This window comes from Elephas maximus, chromosome 1, assembly GCF_024166365.1.
Source record: "Elephas maximus indicus isolate mEleMax1 chromosome 1, mEleMax1 primary haplotype, whole genome shotgun sequence".
Classification (NCBI taxonomy): Eukaryota; Metazoa; Chordata; class Mammalia; order Proboscidea; family Elephantidae; genus Elephas; species Elephas maximus.
In genome coordinates, this window is record NC_064819.1 from 73,643,684 (window position 1) to 73,657,049 (window position 13,366).

The window sequence follows — 13,366 nt, forward strand, 5'->3', positions numbered from 1 at the left end:
CAATGGTAAATATCCACAGCTTTTTTTCATGCCAGGAATGAGAAAATGATGGCCACCATCACCACATGTATTCAATATTGCACTGATTTAATTTTTTTCTCAAGTATCAAGAAAAATAACAGTAAATTAAACCTAAAGAAAGTGGAAATCCAAAGCCCAACTCAAGAAGCTGATTCAGGCAGAAAGGGAGTAAGCTCAGAGTAGAAGACAAGCTCTGCAAGGCCTTGGCAAGACCTTTATTGCTCTTTGTATTCTACTGGATGAACCCAACCCAAACCACCGCCCTCAATTCGATTCTGACACATGGTGACACTATAGGACAGAGTAGAACTGTCCTATAGAGTTTCCAAGGCTGTAAAAATCTTCAAGGAAACAGTGCCACGTTAATTCTCCCGCGGAAAATGCTGGGAAGTCGAACTGGCAGCCTGTTAGCTAACAGCTGAGTGTTTTAACCACTGTGCCAATAAGGCTGCTTGGTGGATCGACCAGCACAGTTTAAAAGTGAGAGATTACAGACTGGGTTCAAGACGGTCGGATTGAGTTTACACCTGATGACACAAAGAAGAAAAAAAAAAAACATAGAAGGGTTTCAGTAAATTTTAATGGAATGAATGCGGGATTATTAAAAAATATTAGAGCAGGCATAGTTAGTAGTAAGACTTTCACTTAATTTGTGAAAGGCGTCAAAACTTGACCTTACGCCAAAAGCCAAAATAGCCGTCCCTGGGTGGGCTCGAACCACCAACCTTTCGGTTAACAGCCGAACGCGCTAACCGATTGCGCCACAGAGACAGCTGCTTTAGAATATGTCTTCCCGAAACAATTAGTTCTTTCAGTGGAAGCCATATGTAGTCTAGAAACGAGCCTTTTGCAGAATATGAATATAGAAAAAATGCTTTCCACTCTGTGACTTTCGTGTTTCCTATGTTAAAAGTGTTTTTTCTTAAACAGAGGTGATATAGCTATTATATACAGTTACAGAGATACAGAGGAGCCTTAGAATGTTGATTGGGTGGGGAGCAGGACGTGGGACTGCTGCCTGTCCCTCAGAAAAGTATGACTACAATCAAAGGAAAGACACGCATCCGGACAGTTTATTTTCAGTTCACTTATTCACTAACGAAGCTTTCTCTGATTGCTCGGTTAAGACAGAAGCCACCGGAACGTTTTTGCATAGATGAAGGTATGTTAAATGGGAGAGACACCAGCAAGAGCAGCAAAGAGGAGAAAATGATTTAGGGGAAAATCTTTTAAAAGAATTAGGAATCTTATAGTAGTCGGAATAGACTGGACGGCCACGGGTTTTTTTTTTTTTTTTTTTGATAGCAGTTTAAAAGTCTGGTGGTGCAGTGGTTCAGCGCTCGGCTGCTATGTGAAAGGTCAGCGGTTCGAATCCTCAGTTGCTCCGCGGGAAAAAGATGTGTCAGTCTGCTTCCTTTAAGATTACTCCCTTGGAAACCCGCGGGTAGAGGGAAGGGGCAGATCTACCCTGTCCTAAGGGGTCGCTATGAGTCGGAATCAACGCGTGGACAACTGGTTTGATTTTGGTTTTGATAGTTTAACATGGAAGACCCTAGGGACTGAACCCAGGATCACTTATGCTGGAAGTTTATGGTCTACCACCAAATTGCAGACCTCTCCCAAACTCTCAAATTTCGATCATACTGTATATTTGTGTTCTGAAGACTAAAATGGGCGACAATTTCAATCTTTTTTGGCTCAGGAGTAAACTTGAGAAAGAACTGGAACAAAATAGAGGTGGCAGCATGTCATACCTTCTAATAATTTTCTCTTTATTTCTGAATATTCTGACTTTCAAATTTTACAAATGTTTTCCTTTTTTCTTAAGCATCTGTGAGTTGACAGAAAACATGGCGAAGGGTGGGGGCGAATGGATGTGGTAATTTGCAGAACCCCATTTATCTTTCTACTCCTTTTAGTCACATTTAAAACCCAGGTGTCTGGTTGGATTAGGATGGTTGTCCACCATCTGAAATTCTGATTCTTGGATATTGCCTACTCACGTATTCTCTCAAGCTACGGATATTGAATGTCTGCCAAGAGCCAGGCACTGTACTAGGCACTTGGATACATCAGCTGTGCCACAGATGAAGACTGGAGTTTATTTTTTTGGGGGGGTACCAGAAGGTTTGTGGGTTCTGGGTTACAGGCAGATAATAAACATAAACTGCATAATATTTTTAGAATAATAACTTCTATGGAGAAAAAAAAGTTGAGCAGGATGAGGAGACTAGGAAGTTGGAGGCAGGCAGTTTGCAGTATTAAACAAAGTCAGGGTCTCCTCCTCTTTTATACTTGTTCTGCAATGATTTACTGGAGTTTCAATCTCTCCAGCTTTGCCTTTAAAGATGCCTCTTTGAGAATCTAGGCCGAAATGGACAAAAGGGACTGGATAGGTGGTTCAACGGCATTTATGGGGAGTTTTGAGGGGAAGCACTCCCCGGAATTTGAAGGAAATACCCACCCCACTGCCACTGAGTCGATTCCAACTGATAGCAACCCTGTAGGACAGAGAACTGCCCCGTAGAGTTTCCAAGGAGTGCCTGGCAGATCTGAACTGCTGACCTCTTGGTTAACAGCCATAGCACTTAACCACTACGCCACTAGGGTTTCCTTGCAGAAGATACCAACCAGCAAAATTGTAAATGTCTATTCTTCAGGAATAAGCCAAACATCATAATCTCTTTACTTTATGACCAAGAATTCTATGCCTGCCTCTTACAGAGGTTTTGGCCAAAGGCTCACTGGATCATGCCTTTGTCTATGAATCACTACATTCCAGATTGGATTTCCAGCTGGCTTGTTTAGGTGTTTACTTTTTAATTTAATGTTATTTTCATCTAAGAAGTGTCTCCCAGCTTATAGATACTTTTCACTTGTAGACTTTAAAATGTAATCTTTGAATGAATAACTCCTGAAAGATTTTGTGCTCAAAAGTGACCAAAGGTGGCAACACCAACAACTAAAAAATATATATGTGGGTATATGTGTATGAATTTATGTAGGCATATATGTACAAGTATGTATATGCGAGTGTATATGTATGCATATATAGGTGTATGGATGTGTATATGTGTATATGCACGTGTATCCATGTATGTGTACATACATATATATTCATATACATAATAAAGCCCACAGGAGGCACAGTTGTGGATACCTGTTAGACATAACCAAACACCTCACAGAATTGCTTTTCTTGATTTCAAGGCTTAGAACCATAGTTTCATGGCACAACTTGGTCAATTGGCATAAAATTATTCATAAAGTTTATTTTCTACATCCTAGTTTGACGAGTGGAAACTCTGGTGGTGTAGTGGTTAAGTGCTACGGCTACAAACCAAAGGGTCAGCAGTTTGAATCCGCCAGGTGTTCCTTAGAAACTCTACGGGGCAGTTCTACTCTGTCCTATATGGTCGTTATGAGTCGTAATTGACCCAGTGGCACTGGGTTTGGTTTGGTTTTTGGTTTAGTTTGATGAGTAGTGTCTGGAGTCTTAAAAACTTGAGAGCGGCTATCTAAGATTTAATTATTGGTCTCTACTTGTTTGGAACAGAAGAGAAGGAAGGAAACCAAAGACTCACAGAAGGAACTAGTCTATTGGATTAAGAGTCTACATATCCATTGCCTCAACTACCCTGAGACCAAAAGAACTAGGTGGTGCCTGGTTCTGATCAGGGCCACAGTATATGAATCCTGATAGAATGGGAGAAAAATGTGAAACAAAGCCTCGAATTCTTAAAAAAAAAAAATCCAGACTTAGTGGACTGGGTTGAGTCTGGAGGACTCCCCAAGACTATTGCCCTGAGGTACTCTTAAAACCTTGAAATGAAACTATCCCCTGAGGTCTCCTTTTAGCTAAAACACAGATTGACTCACAAAATAAAGAATAACCCCCTTGAATACTGTGTTCCTTTAAAAAATAAACTATATGAGACCAACAATCACTGTAAAAACAAAGATGAGAAAGTAAGGGGGCAGGGAAACTAGATTACTGAAAACAGAACAACCAGAATGGGAATAAAGAGAAGGTTCATGCATTGTGAAGAATATAAACCACATCACTGAACAGTCTGAGTAGAAATTGCTGAACAGGAACCTAAACTTTCACTGAGAACACAATAAAATATTATTTAAAAAGAAGTGTCTAAGTTTGACTTAGGCCCTGGGATTTTAAAAATACCACTTCACAGATGGTTTTGACATTTGTCCTGAATGCCATGGAAAGGCAACTGAAGAATGTCGTGAAAAGGAGTTACTCATTTATGTTTGTCTATGTAGGGTTGCTATGAGTCAGATTTGACTCGACGGCAACAGGTTTTTTTAATATAACAAAAATAACTGTAATTTGGAGAATGGATTAAGGGTGGAGTTTGACAGGGACAGGGAGTCAACTCCAGGCCAATAGAGATGATGGGTCATGGAATGGAGGTTCTGTACTGCCAGTGGGAATAAAGAAATGCATGGTTTGTACAGACTGTTCATCGCCTATTTCTTGCCCATTTGTATTACAGCAATTTTATGTAGGCTCTGAGCTCCTAGGACACGAGATTTGGAGACCCCATTAATTTGTGTAATGCTAGCACCTCGAAGAATACTTGGCGCAACAGAAGCACTAATACATTTTAATCAATTTGTATTCCCCAAAGAGAGTTAATACTTTTTTTTTCTTTTTGAAGTTGGGATGTATTTCCCCTATTCCCATTATCACCTCCTAAAGTGGTGCAAAATATTATTTGCAGAGTTGTCATGAAGATTAAAGGAGATAACTTGAAAATGCCTAAACAAGGCCTTTAATTATTGATTTCATTTCCCTACATTGTCCCTGCACTTTCCTGTGATAACCAGTAGGCGGGGAGATGAGCCTCAATCAATTTCTGTCTTCAATCCTTCCCATCTGCGTCAAAGAGATTAATTTTCTGCCAGCAGTGAGATACTAGCATCACAGTAATATCCCTTCCATTTAATTTTGGTCAGAGGCTTTCCAGTGACATCTGAAAAGGAACAAGTATTTGTGCTTTATTCCAGCACAAACCATGCTTCAAAACAGAAAATCCGTTGAAAACCATGGAGGACGAGGGCAGGAAGTAAGAGAGAAGTCCTGTCTGGTGTGATTGAAAGGTCCTTCTTAAGAAATGGGAGGGGGTATGCAGAGTGAAACCATATCAACAAAGGCAAAAGAATAGCGTAGCTGCAGAGAGAAAGGGAAATCAACCAGGAAAACGCGTCTTTTTTTTTTTTTTGCTGGAGACAAATGATGTTACTTTACTTGTTGGTTGTGTAGGAAGGAAGCTGATAACTAACGAGGATTTCCATAAAGGCCTTTGTCCAGCAAACTGGTCGGCTTCATCCTAAAAGACAGAACCTAGGACTGAGGACAGAGACGCAATGTGGTGTTCAAGGATGGAGTCTCTGAATGTTACCTCTGAAAGAAGAAAAGAGAGTTCTAAAAAGCTCCACATCCAATAGTGCCTCGCATAATTTTTAGAAAACACAAGACACTCAGTAGTACTAACACTCTAGTCTTACTGTCATCTCCCTAATCTTGAAGCTATTCCTACAACTAAGGGACACTGGGGTTACCAACAGTTGCTGTTGTTGCTATGCTTTAGTACATTTCAATTCAGTAAAGAAGTAATTGCTCTGCCCAGTACCCAAGGTCTTTCATACAGTAGGTCCTCTCTGTTCCTTAATCTGACGTTCACTCCGGTCAATAGGTCTTCTCCCTAATCTACCTCCTCTTTCAACTCCACCCAGTACTGCTCTTACTCATGTGATTCGTGATTGTTCCTTTTCCCTGGCTGTCCCTCTGAATCTTATCCTCCTTCCTGTCTGCTTCAGGTCTCATTCTGCAAATGAACTACATTTTCAAATAACACATTTTCAAGTTTCCTCTAAATACTCCAACTTATGTGCACACCTCTTTTCTCTGCTATTCTTAAATTTTGTTACTTTTAAATTAATACCCATTTCCATTTTCATTGTAGCTTACATATGTCTATATTTATTCTCAGAATGTTGTTGTTAGGTGTGGCTGAGTTGGTTCTGACTCATAGCGACCCTATATATCACAGAACGAAACACTGTCCGGTCCTGCCCCATCCTTACAATTCTTGTTATGCTTGAGCCAATCCATCTGGTTGAGGGTCTTCCTCTTCCCCGCTGACCCTGTACTTTACCAAGTCCTTCTCCAGGGAATGATCCCTCCTGACAACATGTCCAAGGTATGTAAGTAGTCTCACCATCCTTGCATCTAAGGAGCATTCTGGTTGTACTTCTTCCAAGACAGATTTGTTCGTTCCTTTGACAGTCCATGGTATATTCAATATTCTTCGCCAACACCACAATTCAAAGTTGTCAATTCTTCTTCGGTCTTCCTTATTCATTGTCCAGCTTTCACATGCATATGAGGCAATTGAAGATACCATGGATTGGGTCAGGCGCACCTGAGTCTTCAAGGTGACATCTTTGCTTTTCAATACTTTAAAGAGGTCCTTGGCAGCAGATTTACCCAATGCAACGCGTCTTTTGATTTCTTGACTGTTGCTTCCATGGGTGTTGATTGTGGATCCAAGTAAAATGAAATCCTTGACAACATCAATCTTTTCTCCATTTATCATTATTTGGCTTATTAGTCCAGTTGTGAGGATTTTTGTTTTCTTTATGTTGTGGCATAATCCATACTGAAGACTGTGGTCTTTGCTCTTCATTAGTAAGTGCTTCAAGTTTTCTTCACTTTCAGCAAGCAAGGTTGTGTCATCTGCATAATGCAGGTTGTTAATGAGTCTTCTTCCATTCCTGACACCCCGTTCTTCTTCAGATGATTCAGCTTCTCAAATTATTTGCTCAGCGTACAGATTGAATAGGTATGGTGAAAGGATACAACCCTAACACACACCTTTCCTGACTTTAAACCACTCAACATCCCTGTGTTCTGTCCCAACAACTGCCTCTTGATCTATGTACACGTTCCTCATGAGCACAATTAAGTGTTCTGGAATTCTCATTCTTTGCAACGTTATCCATAATTTGTTATGACCTACATAGTCGAATGCCTTTGCATAGTCAATAAAACACAGGTAAACATCTTTCTGGTATTCTCTGCTTTCAGCCAGGGTCCATCTGACTTTAGCAATTATATCCCTCATTCCACATCCTCTTCTGAATTCGGCCTGAATTTCTGACAGTTTCCTGTCGATATACTGCTGCAGCAGCTTTTGAATGATCCTCAGCAAAATTTTGCTTGCATTTGATATTAATGATATTATTCGAAAAGAACTAGCCATTAAAAAAGAATTAGCCAGTGAAAACCTTATGAATAGCAGCAGAACATTGTCTGATACAGTGCCTGATATAGTGCCGGAAGATGAGTCCCCCAGGTTGGAAGGCACTCAAAAGACTACTGGGGAAGAGCCGCCTCCTCAAAGTAGAGTCGACCTTAATGATGTGGATGGAGTAAAACTTTTGAGGCCTTCATTTGCTGATGTGGCATGACTCAAAATGAGAAGAAACAGCTGCAAACAGCCATTTATAATTGGAACCTGGAATTACGAAGTATGAGTCTAGGAAAACTGGAAATCATTAAAAATGAAATGGAATGTATAAACATCAATATCCTAGGCATTAGTATGCTGAAATGGAGTGGTATTGGTCATTTTGAATCAGACGATCATATAGTCTACTATGTTGAGAATGATAACTTGAAGAGGAATGGTGTTGCATTCATTGTCAAAAAGAACATTTCAAGATCTATCCTGAAGTACAACGCTGTCAGTGATAGGATAATATCCATCCACCTACAAGGAAGACCAGTTAATATGACTATTATTCGAACTTACCTACCAACCACTAAGGCCAACGATGTTGAAATTGAAGATTTTTACCAGCTTCTGCAGTCTGAAATTGATCGAGCATGCAATCAGGATGCATTGGTAATTACTGGTGATTGGAATGCAAAAGTTGGAAACAAAGAAGAGGGATCAGTAGTGGGAAAATATAGCCTTGGTGATAGAAATGATGCTGGAGATCGCATATTTGACTTTTGCAAGACCAATAACTTCTTCATTGCAAATACCTTTTTTCACCAACATAAACGGTTACTATACACATGGACCTCACCAGATGGAATACACAGGAATCAAATCGACTACCTCTGTGGAAAGAGACAATGGAAGCGCTCAATATCATCAGTCAGAACTAGGCCAGGGGCTGACTGTGGAACAGATCATCAATTGCTTAAATGCAAGTTCAAGTTGAAACTGAAGAAAATCAGAGCAAGTCCACAAGAGCCAAAATACAACCTTGAGTATATCCCACCTGAATTTAGAGACCATCTCAAGAACAGATTTGACGCATTGAACACCAATGACCAAAGACCAGACGAGTTGTGGAATGACATCAAGGACATCATACATGAAGAAAGCAAGAGGTCACTGAAAAGACAGGAAAGAAAGAAAAGACCAAGATGGATGTCAGAGGAAACTTTGAAACATGCTCTTGAACGTCAAGCAGCTAAGGCAAAAAGAAGAAAAGATGAAGTGAAAGAACTCAACAGATGATTTCAAAGGGTGGCTCAAGAAGACAAAGTAAAGTATTATAATGACGTGTGAGGAGCTGGAGATGGAAAACCAAAGGGGAAGAACATGCTCAGCATTTCTCAAGTGGAAAGAAAGGAGGAAAAAATTCAAGCCTCGAGTTGCAATAGTGAAGGATTCTATGGGGAAAATATTAAACAATGCAGGAAGCATCAAAAGAAGATGGAAGGAATACTCAGAGGCATTATACCAAAAAGAATTGGTTGACGTTCAACCATTTCAAGAGGCAGCATATGATCAGGAACCGATGGTACCGGAGGAAGAAGTCCAAGCTGCACTGGAGGCATTGATGAAAAACAAGGCTCCAGGAATTGATGGAATATCAATTGAGATGTTTCAACAAACAGATGCAGTACTCATCTATGCCAAGAAATTTTGAAGACAGCTACCTGGTGAACCAACTGGAAGAGATCCATATTTATGCCTAATCCCAAGAAAGGTGATCCAACTGAATTTGGAAATTACCAAACAATATTAATTCTCAATATATTGTTTATTAAATCAACAACCATTAACAGTTACTCTGAATCAGGTATCATTCTAGGAACTGGGGATAGAGGAGTGCACAAAGAATAAAAAGTCTATGCTGAATGGAGTTTATGCTCTATGCATCCATGTTTCTTTTTTTTACTAGTAGATATTAATCTTCATGAGACCTTTGTCCTGGTATTCCCAGCCCCTAGCACATTCTTTTAAACATAGGGGGTGTTCAATAATTGTATGCTCTTCGAATTTCACCAGTCATACGCCATGGTTCTATAGTCCAGACGGTGCCTGTCATAGTGCTGGATGTTTGTAAATGATCTGTTAAAATGTGCTGCTTAGTTGATATCTTTGCATCAAGAGGAAAGTAAGATGACCAGTAAGGAATATTTTCCTTTTCTGACTTCGAAAGTGATGGTCAGGAAGGTAATCTCTGCCATGCCACTCTGCCCTCCCCTCTATGCCTTTGCACATTTCAGGTTATCAGCTTCTCAAAGAAGCCCTCTACCAACTGATTCTAAAATCAAAAAAGGGTGAAACCTGCCTTAATGTACAGAAGGGAACAGTTTAGTGACAAAAAATTTTGACAAGTAGTGGAACTATATTCTAGAAAATACTGAATTTATTTAATCGCCACTCACAGAAATATTCTTTAGCCCTCTGACTATCCTTTACTCTTTCCTCTTCTTCAATTCTAATAATAATAGAACATTCATCAACATCTGTGCTAATGTCTCTTGGGTTTACCTGCCCCTTTCCCATTTGCAACTTCCAAAATATCAGAGAGGGTGTTCCTCTGTCATTGTTATTTCTCTTATTCCTAACCACAAATATTGGAGCCCAGGCAGGTGAGAGGCTCCTAGCATCAGCATTACGTGCTTATTTTAGGTTCCCATCAGGAGCTCCTAGTACACCTCTGTGACCGTCATCTGTCTTTCCTGATAATTCTTAGTGTCCCTATTTAAATACATTATACTTGCGACTACTGGATAATCATTAATCATTTTATTTATGATTAGTTATTTTTGGATCCTATTTTAAAACTCTTTTTCTACTTCAAGGCCATGAAGATATTGCCTAATGTAATCTTTTAGGAATTTGTGAGATATAACTAAAGTAGTTCTTGCAGGGAAATTTGTAGCTAAACTGCTCATATTATAAAAGAAGAAATACATAAAAATCAGACAGCTAAGCTTAATCTAGGAAAACAAGAGTGAATTTAACAACAACAAAAAAAGTAGAAGAAAGGAAATAATAAAGGTAAGCGAGGAAATTAATAAAATTGAAAAGAGGTGTGTCATGGATTGAATTGTGTCCCCCCCAAATATCTGTCAACTTGGCTAGGTCATGATTCCCAGCATTGTATGACTGTTTACCATTTTGTCATCTGATGTGATTTCCCTATGTGTTGTAAGTCCTATCACTATAATGTAATGAGATGGATCAGAGGCAGTTATATTGATGAGATATACAAGCTTAGATAGTATCTTAAGCCAATCTCTTTTGAGATATAAAAGAGAGAAGTGAGCTGAGAGACAGGTAGACCTCATAGCACCAAGAAAACAGTGCCTGGAGTGGAGTGAGTCCTTTGGACCTGAGTTGCATGTGCTGACATGCTCTCAGACCAGGGGAAGACTGATGACAAAGGTCTTCCTCCAGAGCAGACAGACAGAGAAAGCCTAGCCTTGGAGTTGGTGCTCTGAATTCAGACTTCTAGCTTAGTGGATGGTGAGATAATAAACTTATCTTTGTTAAAGCCATCCACTTGTGGTAATTCTGCTATAACAGCACTAGATGACTAAGACAAGATGTGTAATAAAGAAGATCAACAGAGCCAAAAGCTTTTTCTGTTAGCTTGCCTGTTTGTTTGATAAACTACTTGCAAGACTTACAAGGAAAAAGAAAGAAAGAAAAAAAATTTACAAATTTACCAACATCTGGAATGAAAAATGATATTCCTACAGATCCTAAAAAAACAAAAAATCCCCTTGCTGTCCAGTCAATTCCAACTCAGGACAGAGCAGATCTGCCCCATAGGGTTTCTAAGGAGTGGCTGGTGGATTTGAACTGCCAACCTTTTGGTTAGCAGCCAAGAAGCCAACTACTGCACCACCAGGACTCCCTACAGCTCCTACAGACATTTAAGAAGATACTAAGATGATATTATAAAGAATTCTGTGCCAGTAGATTTGACATCTTTGATTAAATTCCTTGAATAACACAACATTTCATTCTGTATTTCTTTATAATGAATCACCCAAAAACTTAATGGTTTAAAACTACAGCCATTTAACGATTTCTCACAGTTCTTGGAGTTGATTAAGCTCAGCTGGGTGGTTCTCACTGGCTGTCTCTCATGTGGTTGCAGACAGCAGCTGGGGCTGGGGTCCTCTGGAGGCTGAACTGGGACACTGCAACACTCTCCTTCTGCATTACAGTTCCAGGGCCTCTAATGTGGCCTATGTGGTCTCACTGGCAGGGAAGACAGATTTCTTACCTGAAGCCTCGGGTTTCCAATAGCATGTTTTCCAAGAGAAACGTAAAAGCTGCAAAGAGCTAGCCACAGGAATTGTGTGGCATCATTTCTACCACATTCCATAGGAGCCCTGGTGGCACAACGGTCAAGCACTTGGCTGCTAACTGAAATGCTGGCATTTGAGTCACCCAGCTGATCTGCATCCTAAAGATTATAGTCAAGAAGATCCTGTGGGGGTAGCTCTACTCTGTAACACATGGGGTAGCAATGAGTCAGAATTTTGTCCATGGCAACTGGTTTGGTTTTTTTTTGTTGTTGTTCTCTGTGAGTGGACTGGCAAATACTTTGCACCCTTTTTTCGTCTTTCCCACATAATTTATCAAAACTGAAACAGACAATTGGCATAGTCCTATATCTGATAAAGAAGTTATAAGTATTAATAAAATCACTCCTCAAAGGAAAGTCAGGACTTAGTTTGCTTCTATGTTAAATAATAATAAATATTTTCAATCAGTGTGGAATTGATTTTTATTGTTGATTTGAGTAGGTGTCATAGCATATTTTCTCAAGTGGATATCCTAATGACCTAGCAATATTTACTGAGAAGACCATCTGTTCCCACAATACTCTGCAGTGCCATCACAAACCAGGGCATTGTATTTGAGAGGGAGTCTGTTTCTAGAATTTCTATTCTGTCCCCTCGTCCAGTTTGCTGCACTTGAGCCAATATCACACCATATTAACTAATATAGCTTTATAGTAGGTCTCGTTATCTTATACTGAGTTTCCTCCAGTTTTGTTCTTATTTTTTAAAATTTCCTTGGCTAATCTAAGACCTCAGCATTTACATATGAATTTGAAATTCAGCTTGAAAATCCTCCCTGCCACCCAAAAAAAGAAAAGAGAAGAAACATAAAGATACAAAACAAAACAAGCACACAAGGACAATAGTACCCTCACTAGTATGCCTAATTCATTTTTCACAAAGGTGCAGCATAATTCAATGGAGGAAGGATAGTCTTTGCAAGTGATGGTGCTGGAGCAAGTGAATATCCACAGGCAAATAAATAAATAAAAGTAAGAAAGAGCGAGAAAGATAAAGAAAAAAATTCAACTTAATTCTTAGAATTTATACAAAAATTCACTTAAAACAGATCATAAATTTAAATGTAAAGCTATAAAGCTTAGAAAAAAAAATAGGAGAAAGTCTTCAGGACCTAGGGCTTGGTGAAGGGTTCTTAAACACGACACCAAAATCACAACCCATAAAAGAAGAACATCAATAAATTGGGCTTGACTAAAATTAAAAACCTTCGTTCTGCAAGATATTCTGTTGAGAGGATGAAAAGATAAGCTACAGATAGGGAGAAAATATTTCCAAGCCACACACCTCACAAAGGACACTTATCTAGAAAATTTAAAGAACTCTTAAAACTGTACATGTAGAAGCAACAAATATTTTATCACCTGTATATTTACCACAGTAAAAAAAGAACATAAGGTGATTCTATATTAACATTACATGCTAGTTAATATTATTAGTTAAAACTTACGTAGCTTAGTTCATGTTGCATTATTAATATGTACTTTTTCATGCCTATTTTATAGAGAACTATGAAAAGTTGATTTTTTAACATAAATAAAACAAATTTTTTTCAAAAATTCCACAGTAAAAAAACAAAAACCAATTTCCACATGGGCCAGAGACATAAAGAGGCATTTTATCAAAGAGGATAAAAGATGTTCAACATTATCAACCATTAGAGAAATGCAAATCGAAAACATGATGAGA

General features: G+C 39.0%; 1 non-coding gene across 1 annotated transcript; it reads right to left on the reverse strand.

Annotated features, from left to right (window-relative positions):
• Positions 1-718: 718 nt before the first annotated feature.
• On the reverse strand, positions 719-792 carry TRNAN-GUU (transfer RNA asparagine (anticodon GUU)). The gene has a single exon. It is a non-coding gene; the product is annotated as a tRNA-Asn (tRNA).
• Between the last annotated feature and the right edge of the window lie 12,574 nt (positions 793-13,366).